Genomic DNA, 14,568 nt, shown 5'->3' with positions numbered 1-14,568 from the left:
CACATGCAAGGCACATGCCAAATTCCTCCCATCATTTTAAAACGTCCATAACTTTTTATTACTACGTTTTTATTGAAAAACAAATTTACCATAATAACGAGTGTTTTTTTATCTTTTATATGAGTACCATATTGTAATATAAAAAAAATAGTAGGTTTTTTACAAATTGTGTTTTACCAAATTGTGTTTTACAAAATTGTGTTATACAATAGTATATTTTCATTGTGTTTTTTTTTTCATTGTGTTTTTTCCATTGTGTTTTTTCCATTGTGTCATACAATTGTGTTTTTTATCATTGTGTGTTTTTTTCATAGTGTTTTTTACATTGTGTTTTTCATAGTGTTTTCCATTGTGTTTTTTCGGACTTTTCCGGCAAGGTGGTGGCGATGGGTAACGGGTGTGGTGGCGGTGGGCGGTGGAGTGGTGGTGGATGTAGGAGATGAGTGAAGATGTAAGTGGGTTTTATGTAAATAGGTTTTTGAAATTAATGTAAGTGGGTTTTGATATAAAAGTGTTAAGACAAAAATATCCTCCTTCCTAGCCTTCTTAAGAAAATCAAACTTCTTATTTGAACCTAACCCTAAACAATTATATTACTTTAAGTAAACATATAAATTACAATTTTCTAAGTAATTCCTTGAGTTTGGTTTACAGTCATCACAACAAATGTATCGGAAAATTTTAATGTATATCAATTAAATTTCAATAAAACTACTTACAATTATTTTGAACTAAACATGAACCCAAGCCGGTCATTTAAATTTACTTATAATAACTGTATAATAAGGATGATATAAGTTGTATTATGATGTGCAGACTGGCAAGATATATGAGAGGGGTTCTTCTTTTTGTTAGTACAAACCATTTTTCTTATCCTTCGGTTTTCCTTTAAGATAGTTAAACTTTAAAAAATATATATAATATAATATAATAGTGATAGTAACATCGCTAGTTAAAAAAATGAAACTTACAATTTGTGGTCAATGTTTATTGTGTTATTTGTTGTGTAGAGACTAAATTCTCACTGGTGATACTTGTAAAAAAAATAAAAAATAAAAATGATAATTTTTACTAAATAAATAAATAACTATTGTGTAATCAATAATAAGAATAAGAGTTTAGAGAAGTCTACAATCAGCAATATATTAGATAGAGATATTCATAAGGTAGTATTGCTAAATGTATAACAAATCATCTCCTTAAAAATAATAAAAAGCCCATAGTTCTTCGAAACAATCAACTAAGAATAAAAGTAATTCAAATATTGCATATTTGAAGATATTTACTCGTTAATCTATTAAACATTGAATCTTGTACTATATCAACTTGCTTTTTGGATATTTTAATGTGTGTTTTTAAAGATAATATGTCTTTATTTAAATAATACTTATCGATAAATCCGATTGAATATGTGTAGGTGAATCTATTGACTCCGATTGAGGATGTTAACCCGATTGAATTTGTGAAGGTGAAACAATTGAATATGTGAATATGATAATAAATGTTTGATAGTTACCTTGAATACTGATGAATTTCAATGTAATAGGTGGATAGTGATTGCTGCTAGGGTTAAAACATGTGAATTGAGAAAAAAAAAATTGAATATGATAGCCATCGCAAGTTTGATTTTGAAATTGAATTAAAGTAATTAAAAATAATTAGGAAATATCATTTGATAATTTAAAGAAATTTGATAATTTAAAGAAATTTGATAAAAAAAATAAAAGGAGAATTTGATGGAAAACCCATGCCACTTTAAATGCTTTTTGTTAATTTAAAATAAAAAAAAAAGATATTATGTTTTGAATTTAAAATAATTAAAAAATAATATGAATTGACATGTGTCATTTTAAAGTCTCCTTATTAATTATAAAAATAAAAAGTTTTTTAGAAATCCACTCTTTTCTTATATAGATAGATATTTCATCTATCCAAAAGAAACTCAATCCGAGCTAATTACAATTTTACTTACTCTATTTATTCATGACTTTTCAAATCAAATTAATAAGCTATATCAAATTTTCATCAGATAAATATTGATTTAAATTATAGAGCCAATAGCATTAAAGAGCCATGCGTTGAATTCATATTTGCAGAAAATCAAAAGGGGGTTGCGGCGCAACTTGTTGCCCGTTTGCCTGCCACTTTATTGTAATCGTTTTATAGTAAATTATATAAAAATACATTAAAGTTGACAATTCGAAAAAAAAAATTCCAATGGCGCCATTTCCGGTTAGCAAAAAACGATTAACTGATTATAATCCACCAGTGTTAATTTTGTTGATTATGTATATAATCAATTATTTCCACAAAACCATTGTAAGGCGTTACTTTTTTTAAAAAAACCAAGTCATCGATTTTAATTTATCAGAGAATAAAATAAGATTTAACAATTATTTTATAATTGAATCGATATAATCAATTATTTTGATTATATCGTTAGAACATGGGCATATTAAGAACCATAAACATGTAAACTCAATCATGAACATTAGATAATTAATGAATTATTAACTATACTTACTTGTAGGGATGGTTATCTTTAAAGATGATGAAGCCATTATACTAATCTTTCTTCCTTCCCTTTAGATGCCTTAGTTTTTTATGGAGATTGTGTGCATATATATGAGATAAGATATGGTGTTATTGTATCTCTATTTATACACATACAAGACATCAAAGGGTAAGAGTCCTTTCACATTATGTAATTACATCCATCATTTACTACCAAATTAATGGAGACTTCTCATGATCATTTGGTTAAGTTCAAAATGAATGATCTAAAAAACCATATTTGAGTAGCATTATTTCCAACATCTTCAACCTCAAGTTCAAACAACCAATTATAACATGATGACACATAAACATATTACTTAACTTATAGAAAAAGAATTTTTTTTTTATAACGACCAACAAAAAACATGGTATTAAAATACTTGCAAGGCGCTAGAGCCGCCAAACAAACATCCATCAACAACTGAAAAAACAAAAAACAAGCAAGGCACCGATAAAACTGGAACGACATAGGGAAAGAATTACTGTAAAAACTCTCACATCTAGTGAATCCCTAAATATGGAAAACTCTCACGTATTATTTTATGAAAGGGATCAGAATACTATTTTGTATTTTGCCGTTAAATTTAGAGATTTGGATGGAGACACAAAACGACACATTTAACTCTACTTCTAAAGTATGTATAATTTTTGAGAATTACGGGACTTGAACGCTATCCCCTTGAAAAATCAAAGCTTATTAAACACAATAATATCGTTAGATCGAAGGGCCATTTGGTCTTAAAAAAACAATTCAAATATGTCATATGCGTTAAAATATGGGTTATCTAATTAAGTTCATTATTTATAATAAAGGGTTAAGTTTTCAAGTTCAATATATATATTGTACAATAATAGTTGTAAAGTAAAAAAAAAGTTTTAACCAAATACAATCGTATGTTAGATTTTAAAAACTTTTAACTTCTAATTTAATTTCTCTTATTACATGGCAAGAAAATAGGAGTATCAATGAGAGAAATTTTCTAATGAAAATTTTTCATTACTAGAAAATTGAGCAATTGCCACCAAATTTTACCACCGAAGAAAAACGGTAGCAAATTTAGCGACCGATTTAGCAAATTTGCTACCGAAAATGCCAATTACTTGAAACAGTGGCTAAACGGTCGAAGATTTTGCTTCCGTTTATTTTTTATGGCTAAGCGGTCGGAGTTTTTGCAACCGATTGCTAGGCGGTCAGAGATTTTGCAACCAGTGGCTAGGCGGTTGGAATTTTTTGCAACTGTTTGGCTAGGTGATCGGAGTTTTTGCACCCGATGGCTAGGCGGTCGGAGCTTTTGCAACCGATAGCTAGGCGTTCGGAGTTTTATTGCAACCGTCGGTAGCAAAATGTTATTATTAGTTAAAGATTTTATGACTGTTTATTTTCGGTGGCAAACTTGTGAGAAAAGTTTTAGTTGAGACCGTTTTAGTGGTTGCAAAATAGTGTATATCTAAAATTTAAAATTTAAATGGTTGCTACCGGTCTTATCGATAGCACCGATTAAAATTTAAACGATTAAAAATAAAACAAGTGGGCCATAAAAAGAAACCATTAAATGACGGTTTGCTCCGCATATCGCTCCTATTTTCGATTAGATTAGGATTCGCTCTGATTTCAGTCCGAATCTCCGATTTCTGATCTCGCAGACTCAAATTGAAAGGTTTGTCGATTCGTTCCACCCACTTGTGCTTTGTGTTAGTTCATCCTTTTAGTTTGTGTACGATTTAGGTTTATCTATATGTATGAGAAGCTAATTGCATCGTTAGTTCATTGAGGTTAGTAGTTAAAGCCGATTGCATCTGTTAGTTCATCAATTTTTGCCTCAGTTAAATTAAAGATAATGTGTGCCTCAGTTAATTAAACATGTGAAAGAGGATATTATTGCCTCAATTAGGTTGAATTGATGATTTGAAGCTGAGTTTATCTTTTTGACCTATTTGATTTTAGCAATGGTTTATCTATATTTTTCCATGATGATTATAATTAACAATCTAACCTAATATTTTCCATGAATTGAAACCGACGCGAATTGAAACCGAATAACTTGTCTCGATACTCCTGAAATCATGTTCATAATTAGCCCTGAATCCTAGCTTCTTCAATATGCAGGTGAGATCAGGTAGGATTTTCGCAACCGTTGGATGTTTATCTTCAGTTGATTTCTTTGACTGTCTGCTTTTGTTGCCTGATTACATTTGTGTGATTTAAGTTCTTAATTAGTTTTTTTTTATTGAAATTCTATTGTATTCTGAATATCTTTTGCAGATATTCTCGCCTTCCTTACAGATTAACTCCGGCAACCTATTCAAGTCTTCATCTATTCAAGTCTTCATGTTTTGTCGGTTAGATGCAATTGCACTAACTTGATGTTTGTACTGTTTGCAAGCTTTGAAACAACTTCACTAGGTCTCATAGTAGCTGTCAAGCTTCTGAGAGATAATCCTCAGGTATTTCAGTAATTAACAATTAGTGAATACGACTTAATTCAATCTAATAAAAATGTCTATATTCATTTTTTGAATATCTTTTAGCCCTATAACCTGATGTTGCTACTACTGTATGTAGGAAGAGCATGATAATATCCTAAAAAGTATTATATATTTATAGTATTCCTAAATCTAAAATACTGCATTATATATCACCAGTGAGTCATGCTTTGAAGCCTTGTATCTTGTAAATGAAAAATAAATCTAGTTATATATGCAGGTCTTTGCAACCTAGAAACCGTGCAGAAACCTTATGTGGCTTGCCACTTTGTATGGCAGAAATTATGCAACTTCACAACTACGACGCCAAGGTGATATTTTGATTATTTTTTTTTTAAATTACAAAATTAACTTTAGTTTCTTAACGAAACTTGATATATATACATACGGATTTGGTGCAGTTTAACAGTACAACCTGGTCAACTTATTTTTGCAAAACTAATTATTATGTTCAAATTTATCAGATCAGATTGCAAAACTAATTATTATGTTCCGAGCTCGTTTAGCCTCGACCTCAGCTTGTTTTAACTTAAGAGGATTATGTGTATTAGGTTTTCAATACGCAGATTTAGGGATGCAATAGAGAAGACAAGAATAATCTAGGTTTAAAATATACAACTTTTTTGTACTTATAATTTGACTCGCTAATTATTATAAGAAACTTTGAACAAATTGTGTTCTTATGAATTTAAAAATTAATACGTGCAAGTCCAAAAGAAGTAAAACTTAAAAATTTGCAATGCTTGTTAATGCTTGGGCCAATAACTAAACGAGCTTTTTTTAGGCTCGAGCTCGAAAAATCTTGGTTCGTTTCGAGGTTTTTATCGATTTGATCTCGAGTGGCTCGTTTGCACCTCTGTAGGAGACTTGTCGAACTTAAATTGAATTATATTTTGAAAATGTATCATCTGCGTAATCCTGTTTCTATTTGATTGATTTTGCTTCTGTGTTACTTAATTTTGCAAATTGAAGCTTAATTCGTTAATTTGCTTCAGAAATTTGTAAAAACAAGAGAAGTTGGGGAGTTTCTCAGTGGTGCTCTGGCTGGGGCTATGACCAAAGCTGTTCTTGCACCTTTAGAAACCATAAGGTTTGCGGTATTCACAAATTATATCCACAAATTCAAATTATTAGATATAGTTACTTCACTATTTTGAAGCATGTAATAGATTTGTAAATGTTATGCAAGACGCGAATGGTGGTTGGTGTGGGGTCAAGAAAAATATCCGGTAGTTTTCTAGAGGTAATTGAAAGTCAAGGCTGGCAAAGACTTTGGGCCGGAAATGCAATTAATATGATACGAATTGTTCCCACACAAGCAATTGAACTCGGAACATTTGAATGTGTTAAACGAGTGATGACATCAGTAAAAGAAAAATGGAGTCAAGAAGAGTGTCCAAATGTGCAAATCGGTCCGGTGAAACTAAGTTTTTCTCTCTCGTGGCTCTCACCGGTCGCCGTTGCCCGTTGGTGGTGCGGCTGCAAGGATTGCCGGCACCCTCGTGTGTCATCCTCTTGAAGTCTTAAAAGGTAATAGCTTTAAATAGTAAACAACTCATTGTTGTAGACTGATGATATTTTTTGTTGGTTAGTAATTGAATTATTTGGTTTTTGTTTTTAACAGGATCGGCTGACTGTGAGTCCGGTTGCTTATCCTAACTTGAGTATTACGGTTCATAAAATGTATAAAAATGGCGGTATCGGTTCTTTCTATTCAGGTTTTTCTCCAACGTTGATGGGCATGTTGCCATATAGTACTTGTTACTATTTTATGTATGACACTAATAAGAAGTCTTACTTGCTCTAAAGTCAAAGCCGAACATCAAAAACCTTTTGGGTTACTCGAGCAACCACCAATCCCCATATGGAAATGGGAAGACATTGCTATGGACTTTATAATGAAACTACCCACTACACAAAAAGGCAACGATAGCATTTGGGTGATTATTGATCGATTAACCAAGTCCGCTCACTTTATTCCAATTCGAGAAAAATACTCCGTTGAGCAACTAGCCCAAATCTACGTTCGCGAAATCGTGTGTCGCCACGGTTTACCTTTGACTATCATCTCTGATCGCGATGCTCGATTCACGTCTCATTTTTGGCGATCACTTCAAGAAACCTTGGGAACTCGTCTTGATCTTAGCACCGCTTATCATCCTCAAACGGATGGACAATCCGAACGTACGATTCAAACACTTGAGGACATGCTTCGAGCGTGTGTACTCGATTTCGGTGGGAATTGGGATTCTCACATTCCTTACATTGAATTCTCTTACAATAACAGTTTCCATTCTAGCATCGGTATGCCTCCTTTCGAAGCTCTCTACGGTCGCAAATGTCGTTCCCCGATTAGTTGGAACGAAATCGGTGAAGCTCAAATTACCGGACCCGAAATGGTCCAAGAAGCCACCGACTGTATCGACCAAATTCGCAAGAACCTACTTGCCGCTAGAAGTCGACAAAAGAGCTACGCCGACAAACGGCGAAAACCGATCGAATTCAATGTCGACGATCTCGTCCTTCTCAAGGTATCCCCTTGGAAAGGAGTTGTTCGTTTTGGAAAGAAAGGAAAACTAGCTCCTCGTTTCGTAGGCCCATTCAAAATTCTTGAGCGAGTCGGAAAAGTAGCCTACCGACTCGAACTACCGGAAGAACTCACCGGTGTTCATCCGACCTTTCATGTTTCAAATCTCAAGAAGTGCTTAGCCGAAGGTAGTCTCCATATACCTCTTGACGAAGTACAAGTCAATGAATCAATGATTATGGTTGAACGACCCGTTGAAATCATGGACCGCAATGAAAATAAAACCAAGCAAAGTCGCATTAAGTTAGTTAAAGTTCGATGGGAATCACGGCGTGGCGCGGAGTTTACATGGGAACGAGAAGACTCGATGAAGGAGAAATATCCATATTTATTTTGCATCATCTTAATTTCGGGACGAAATTTCCTAAAGTAGGGGATCCTGTGACATTTGTCAATTTCGGGTTATTTTATACTTGTATTCTTAATGTAAACCCGACCCGTTTTGTATCCCGAACCTTTCGATATTATCAAAATGATGAATTGTATGTTAAATATTTGTTTTATAGTTGTTGGATAAAAAAAAACATCCTTTTCGGTTCTTAAAATTCCCCGAAAACGCTCAAAACGAACTCCAGGGACTAAAACTACCAAAATGGAGACTTGAATGACCCATTTGTAGTTTGTGCTTTCTTGGGTCTATAACCAACCCATTTTCATGAAACACCCTTTATGAAAGACCCATTCAACTTACCCTATATATACACAGCCATCTTCTTCATTTATGCTTGCTTATTCTTCATTTCTCTCTCAAATTCTTGAATTCTAAGGTTGTTCTTCATAAGCTAATCATTCATTTTAACTAACTTCTCAATACTTAAAGCTTGATGTTACAACATATATATAATATACACTCCTTGTTTACCTTCGGTCTTTTATTTCTCCGGTCTCGGTCGGTTGAAATGTCGGGCTAGTAAGGCAAGGTTACATGGAGGACTTTGTAGTCCTTGTTTATATATTTAACAAATCTAACCATATAATTTGTTATACTTGCTTAAATTCTACATATCTTAGTTTATTTTTCATATTTGTCAAGTTCCATGGTATTGGGTATGTGGTGACTAGCCTCAGTTTCATCCCGAGTTGAGAACCGAACCAAAAACCGAACTTTTGTTTAAAAGCATTATTGTTAACTTTTTGAATGTAAAACTTGAGTATTATTATTTATAAGTTATTTTACAAGTTCCATGGTAATTGGGTATGTGGTAACCATCCTCGGTCTTATTCCGAGTCAAGGACCGAACCAAAAACCAAACTTTTGTTTAAAAGCTTTATTGTTAACTTTTTGAATGTAAAACTTGAGTATTGTTATTTATAAGTTATTTTACAAGTTCCATGGTAATTGGGTATGTGGTAACCATCCTCGGTCTTATTCCGAGTCAAGGACCGAACCAAAAACCGAACTAAACCGAGTTCACTCGCTTAAGACACACAAGTGTGTTTTTAGTCACCAAAACTCATATTTTTCTTCAAGATTATATTTTAAATCAATTTTAGTTAATTTCTAAACATACTTGGCATGTCGGTAACCAACTTGATCTTATAACAAGTTCGAACCGATAAGGTCATATACTCGCTTAACGAACATTAAGGTTCTTCACAATAGAACTACATACTTGTTAAGTCTATTTTGATTTTATTGAGTTATCTCATAACATTTATTATTTTGGGAAGTTAACTGTGAGCTTGTTCAATTATCAAGTCTCGAACCGACAAACCCGAACACTCGTTTAAACCTTGTTTTGGTATTCTTATAACCAAAGGTTTTGCAATATCGCATTTTAACCCACATTATTACTTAACATAGGTTGAGTAAAAAGAAAAAGAAAAAAACTAATGAATAGAATACCGAGACCCGGTTTCGAGTAAACTTATTTTACAAAACTCGTTTCTTTAATTTCTCAAATATTTACATTTTAAATCCTAAACTTTATTTATTTACTTTATTTGTCATGTATTTTATTTTAAACCCTTCCAAGAGTACCTACTAACACAAGACCCGTTTAATATAGGTCTTGCTCGTTAAACGGATCTCTCCGATTATTCACGACACTATCTTTCAAGCTACTTGTTAATGTGAGTACTTTTTCACCCCCCGTTTTCCATCTTTCGTTTTGGGGGTGGCATTGCATACTTATTCAAATTCAAATGATTTATACTTGAGTCTTAAACCACAACACGTATTGTATATGTTTACTTAAATAAATGCTCGATTTGGTGTTATATGCTTTACATGATTATGTGCAAATTCTTGAATGCTAAGGCGGGTAGCCTCATCAAAGTATGATCATACGTTAATTCCGAGTATATATGGTATCCCCATATAGAAAGGTGTCGTCAATGTATTCTTATTGACGGTTCGTCAATGTATTCTTATTGACGGTTTTATTATCTAAATTGTTGCTATTATTTATTGTTTTCATATACTAGTTGTGGATTTCATACTATATACTTATTGTCCAAAACTATGAAAATTGCTCACCAACCTTCGTGTTGACAAACTCTATTTTATGCAATGTTACAGGTTTGATGTTAGCTTGATTGGATTACTTAAAGAAACTTATTATCTTGGCTTTAGGATATTAGAAAATAAAAGAACAAGTTATTTGTTTATCTATCTATTTGGCATTTTGTATGAAAAATTGTTGTGTTATTTATGATGATATGGATTTAAATGAGTTGTTTAAATATTGTAACTTTATAGTGTCATTGTGCAATGAGCAATCATGTCGCGCCTCGACGTTTCCGCCTTCATTGGTCGGGCTGTGACAATATATTTACTTTGAATATTTGTTTTTCAATGTAAAGTTGTTTTTTGTATTTTTTTTGTATTTTTTGTATTTTTTGTTATTTCTTGAGGAGACTTGAAGCAACAGCTCTAGAAGGCCCAATTCCCGTCAATTATGCTGCTTTGACTAAACTAGAGGATCTGTAAGAATATTATTCAGCAGTTTTTGTAAAACTCATATATATTTAAAAGATTAAATATTTATTCATTTCTTACGGTATAGGCGAATTGTTGGTCCAAGCGGTGAAGATTTCGATCCTTGATTTCTCGGTTAACATGATAAGCCTTTCGATTCTGTAAGTTTTTACTTAGCCTTTCAGTTTTCATTGCATAAAATGACAAAAAGTAACTTTAATCATTAATTTAGTAGTTTTTAAATGTTTGTTGTTAACCATGTATTTGAATTGATGATTTGGTCTTTGCCTTCTTTATATTTGTGTAGGTTGCATTTTAGGACCAAGGTTTACAATCCAAACATTAACAACAACGGTATCATATTTTAGGCACTCAAGGAACAATGGAGCACAACGCTAGCATTCTTCAAGGTTTGAGCTATAGCTCCATTTCATCATTTGTTTAAACCCTATTGAGTTAATAAGTATGGCTTAACGTGTGATGGTGGTATGTAATAACGTGTTGTGTTTGGCAGGTATCGCGTTCCATCTTAACAGACCCAAACCCAAATGACTAGTTGGTGTCAAAAGTTGCTCATATGTAACTAGATATAGAAGAATGGTGGGAATAACAATTTTTTTTGTTTGCTTATAGATGTTGAATAACATTTTGTTTATATTGAACGTTTATGATAGAAATTTTTATTTTTATTTGTGTATATGATTGTGTGTGTGTATCATTTGTAATGTTTTTTATCAAACAATTTCGACTACCTTGCGACCACTAAATGGTTGCAATAAAAAGAGGTCGCAAATATTTAGCCAGCGGTCGCAACAGTGGTGGCAAAATTTCCAACTGCAGCAGTGGTGAAGAAACACTAACCGGACCCCGGACAGATTACTGGTAACCTGGGGGTTAGATAGATGTTTCCCACGAGGGGTTAGACCCTGAGAAGATGGTTCTTCTGATAACCTGCAAAACAGACACCGTGAGCTCGGAAGGGGGGGTTCCTCCTTGTGACCACCCTCCGGCGTGAGAATCAGACTAGATTGCTCTTTAAATATAAAAGTATATTAAGAGATTGCTAGAGCAGATATCAGGTATAATATGATGATAATCCGATAAGATATGATAAGATAATACAAGATAAGATCAGATGGTCATACCATTTGTGGTATTTATAGCCGAAGGTAGGTTTCCAAGGAGGTATGGCCGGCTGCAACAGTGTTCCTGTTCACCAACAGTAGTCTACGCACGTGCCCTGCTGGTAGTTGGTGGGTAGGTAGCGGCTGACAGCGACCAGGCCTGTTGTATACTATTCCTTTTCCACCAACTGTCAGCTACGCACGTGGTATGACAAGAGTTGGTGAGTAGGCAGCGGCTAATAGTGACATACAGTGTAGGAGCATGCTGCTCGCCATACTGTTGTCTATAAGCTGTCGTATCTTTAGTCAGATCTTTTTCCCATACCTCGTCAGGTACAGTACAGAAGATCTTTCTGTATCGTACGGACTGGCTTATTTGGGCGGGAGTATTCCCCCTCCCGCCCTTGTGCGGGATTGTTCCCGGCTTCGCTCATTCTCAGGTGACACTGAACGATTGAGAGCTAAGTGCCTTGTGCGTGTAGCCTTGCTGCGCGGGTGGCCTTCCCTAATGGCTTGTATCCGAGGCTGCGGGGACAGGCGGAGTCCTTCACCATTGGGAGGCATTTCCTGCGGGACCAGCTTGCGTACTGCGCGTAAGGACGTCACGTCTCTGAGCATGGTTGGTCCTGCGGATCCAGTTGGTTTCTGCGCAGACGTCCCTGTTTAAGGTGAGTCTTGCGGGTTCAACTGGGCTCTGCTGGGACCTACCTCTTCAAGTCCCCCCCAGTCCAATGTTCTTCTCATGCGTGTTTAATAAAGTGAGGTGAACTTTTGGACTTAAGCAAAGGGTTTTGAAAAGGCTTTTTTAAGGTTTTCCATGGGGATTCTTCCCGCGGAAGTCCTTGTCACTTGCAGAAATTCCCGAGTTTCCTGCTTGGTCTTTGGGTATGATGCGGGTAGGTCTGTAACCTCCTCGCAAGTCAGGAGCGTTGAGTCCCACTTGTGTGGATTCTCCATGAGGTTTTGTTAGTTTTGAATATAGTGATCAATTATGTTAAAACCACCAATTCCATCCTGGAGCTTCAAACAACGTAGTTCTCGACGTTCCCGCTATGCGGGGATGTTATTTTCGCTTCCGCAAGCATTGCCCAGAAGATCCTTCTTGGTTTCAATTCCCAGCGGAGCGCTAGGTATGTGAAGGGTTTTGCCTTAACACTGTACCAGCGCTCGTCTTACGGTTACTTTACTTCCAAGGTATTCCTGACTTCAATTCCCTGCGGGTGCTAGGTATGTGAAGGGTTTTGCCTTTACACTGTACCTGCAGCCGTCTTATAGTTACTTGGTTGCCAAGGAATATTTGGCTTCAATTCCCTGCGGGTGCTAGGTATGTGAAGGGTTTTGCCTTTACACTGTACCCGCATCCGTCTTACGGTTACTTGTTCGCCAAAATTTACTTGGCTTCAATTCCCTGCGGGTGCTAGGTATGTGAAGGGTTTTGCCTTTACACTGTACCCACATCCGTCTTACGGTTACTTGTTCGCCAAAATTTACTTGGCTTCAATTCCCTGCGGGTGCTAGGTATGTGAAGGGTTTTGCCTTTACACTGTACCCGCATCCGTCTTACAGTTACTTGTTTGCCAAGGTAAGGGGGATTTTCCCGCTTACTTTTTAATATTTTCAAAATTTGAATTTTGAAATTCGAAGGGTTGGTGGAAAGATAGGAACAGTCCAAACCTCTGAAACGTCGTGCGACGGTTTCTTCTGACTGTGTCAGGACGTGCAGGAAGTTATGGTGACGTGACAGTACATGGTCATTCCAGACGCTTTTCAGGCGCGTGGGCGTGATTTTTCGGGCGCGTGGCCGCGAAATTACTGGCACACTTCCTTTCAACAGCTGTTTCCAGCTTGCTTTTTGCCACGTGTCATAGTTTCATTGCACCTTCGATTTCTCTTTCCTCCGCATTAAATTCACCGCATTAATTGCGATTAGTATATAAAGGGGGAGAGGCCTTTTTGTAATCCACACTTTCACCTCTCTTCTTCTTAGTGATTTCCGGCAAATACTCCCCTTTTCAGGCAAGCATTTTCCCGAAATCACTTTCTTCTTTCTGCAAAATGTCTTCTCATGATGCTGAAGCTGTAGCCGACGATAGGAGTACTGCTGGCGAGTGCCAGTGTGCTCTACCTGTCGATCAGTACCAGTACATCGTCAGGAAGTTCATGCTTGAGTCTCTCGAGCCTGAGTTTCCTGAATCCCAGCAGACTGTGTACGATGCCCCCAGTGGCAAGATCGGGGTATATGCTGCATTCTTTGTTTATGGGAACCTTAGGTTCCCATTGACAAAGTTTGTGTACCGTGTCCTGGAGAGGCACGGTGTGCACCTGACCGAGGTGCATCCAATGGCGATTGCCAAGGTCCGGCACTTCGAGTGGGTGTGCCGGATTCTGGGTATTGAGCCCTACGTGGACGCCTGATGACCTTCTATACTTGGAGGTGCGTCCAGGGGTGGTACACCCTGACAACCCGTATTAAGGGTTTGAAGATCTGCGTGACCGAGCGCAGTCTACGATCGTGGAAGCGGGAGTTCTTCTACATCTCTGCCCGCGCCATCCCCATTGCTATGAAGTTCAAGAAGGGTCAAGCGCTTCCGAGCCTTCACGCTTCCAGCTACCAGGAGGCGGAATGGTTCGCGAAGATATCCCGGGTCCAATCTCCGGTTTACCGGTTTGCAGAGTCCAGGATGGTGATGCTGGGGATGAGCCGGGTATGGAAGGATGCGTCCCGGTTTCCCATCCTTCTCGAATACGGTTTGAACTCTATTCCTTATGGTATATCTTGTCTTTCTTGCTGATATAAGTCTGTCTTCTAACTGTTTTTCTTTCAGAGGGGAACAATTTGGAGTCGCTCCTGTACCCGCGGGAAGCTGACGGTCCCGTGCGGGTGGGTACTCGTGCTC

At 36.2% G+C, this 14,568-nt stretch overlaps 1 pseudogene; it reads left to right on the top strand.

The window, feature by feature from the left end:
* The first annotated feature begins 4,657 nt into the window (after positions 1-4,657).
* Positions 4,658-6,847, top strand: LOC143550877 (putative mitochondrial adenine nucleotide transporter BTL1; annotated as a pseudogene).
* Positions 6,848-14,568: the final 7,721 nt, after the last annotated feature.

This window comes from Bidens hawaiensis, unplaced genomic scaffold (assembly GCF_021521415.1).
Source record: "Bidens hawaiensis isolate Kalapana, Puna unplaced genomic scaffold, B.hawaiensis_p1.1 tig00001016_1, whole genome shotgun sequence".
NCBI lineage: Eukaryota > Viridiplantae > Streptophyta > Magnoliopsida > Asterales > Asteraceae > Bidens > Bidens hawaiensis.
This window is presented reverse-complemented; position numbering and strand designations above follow the sequence as displayed.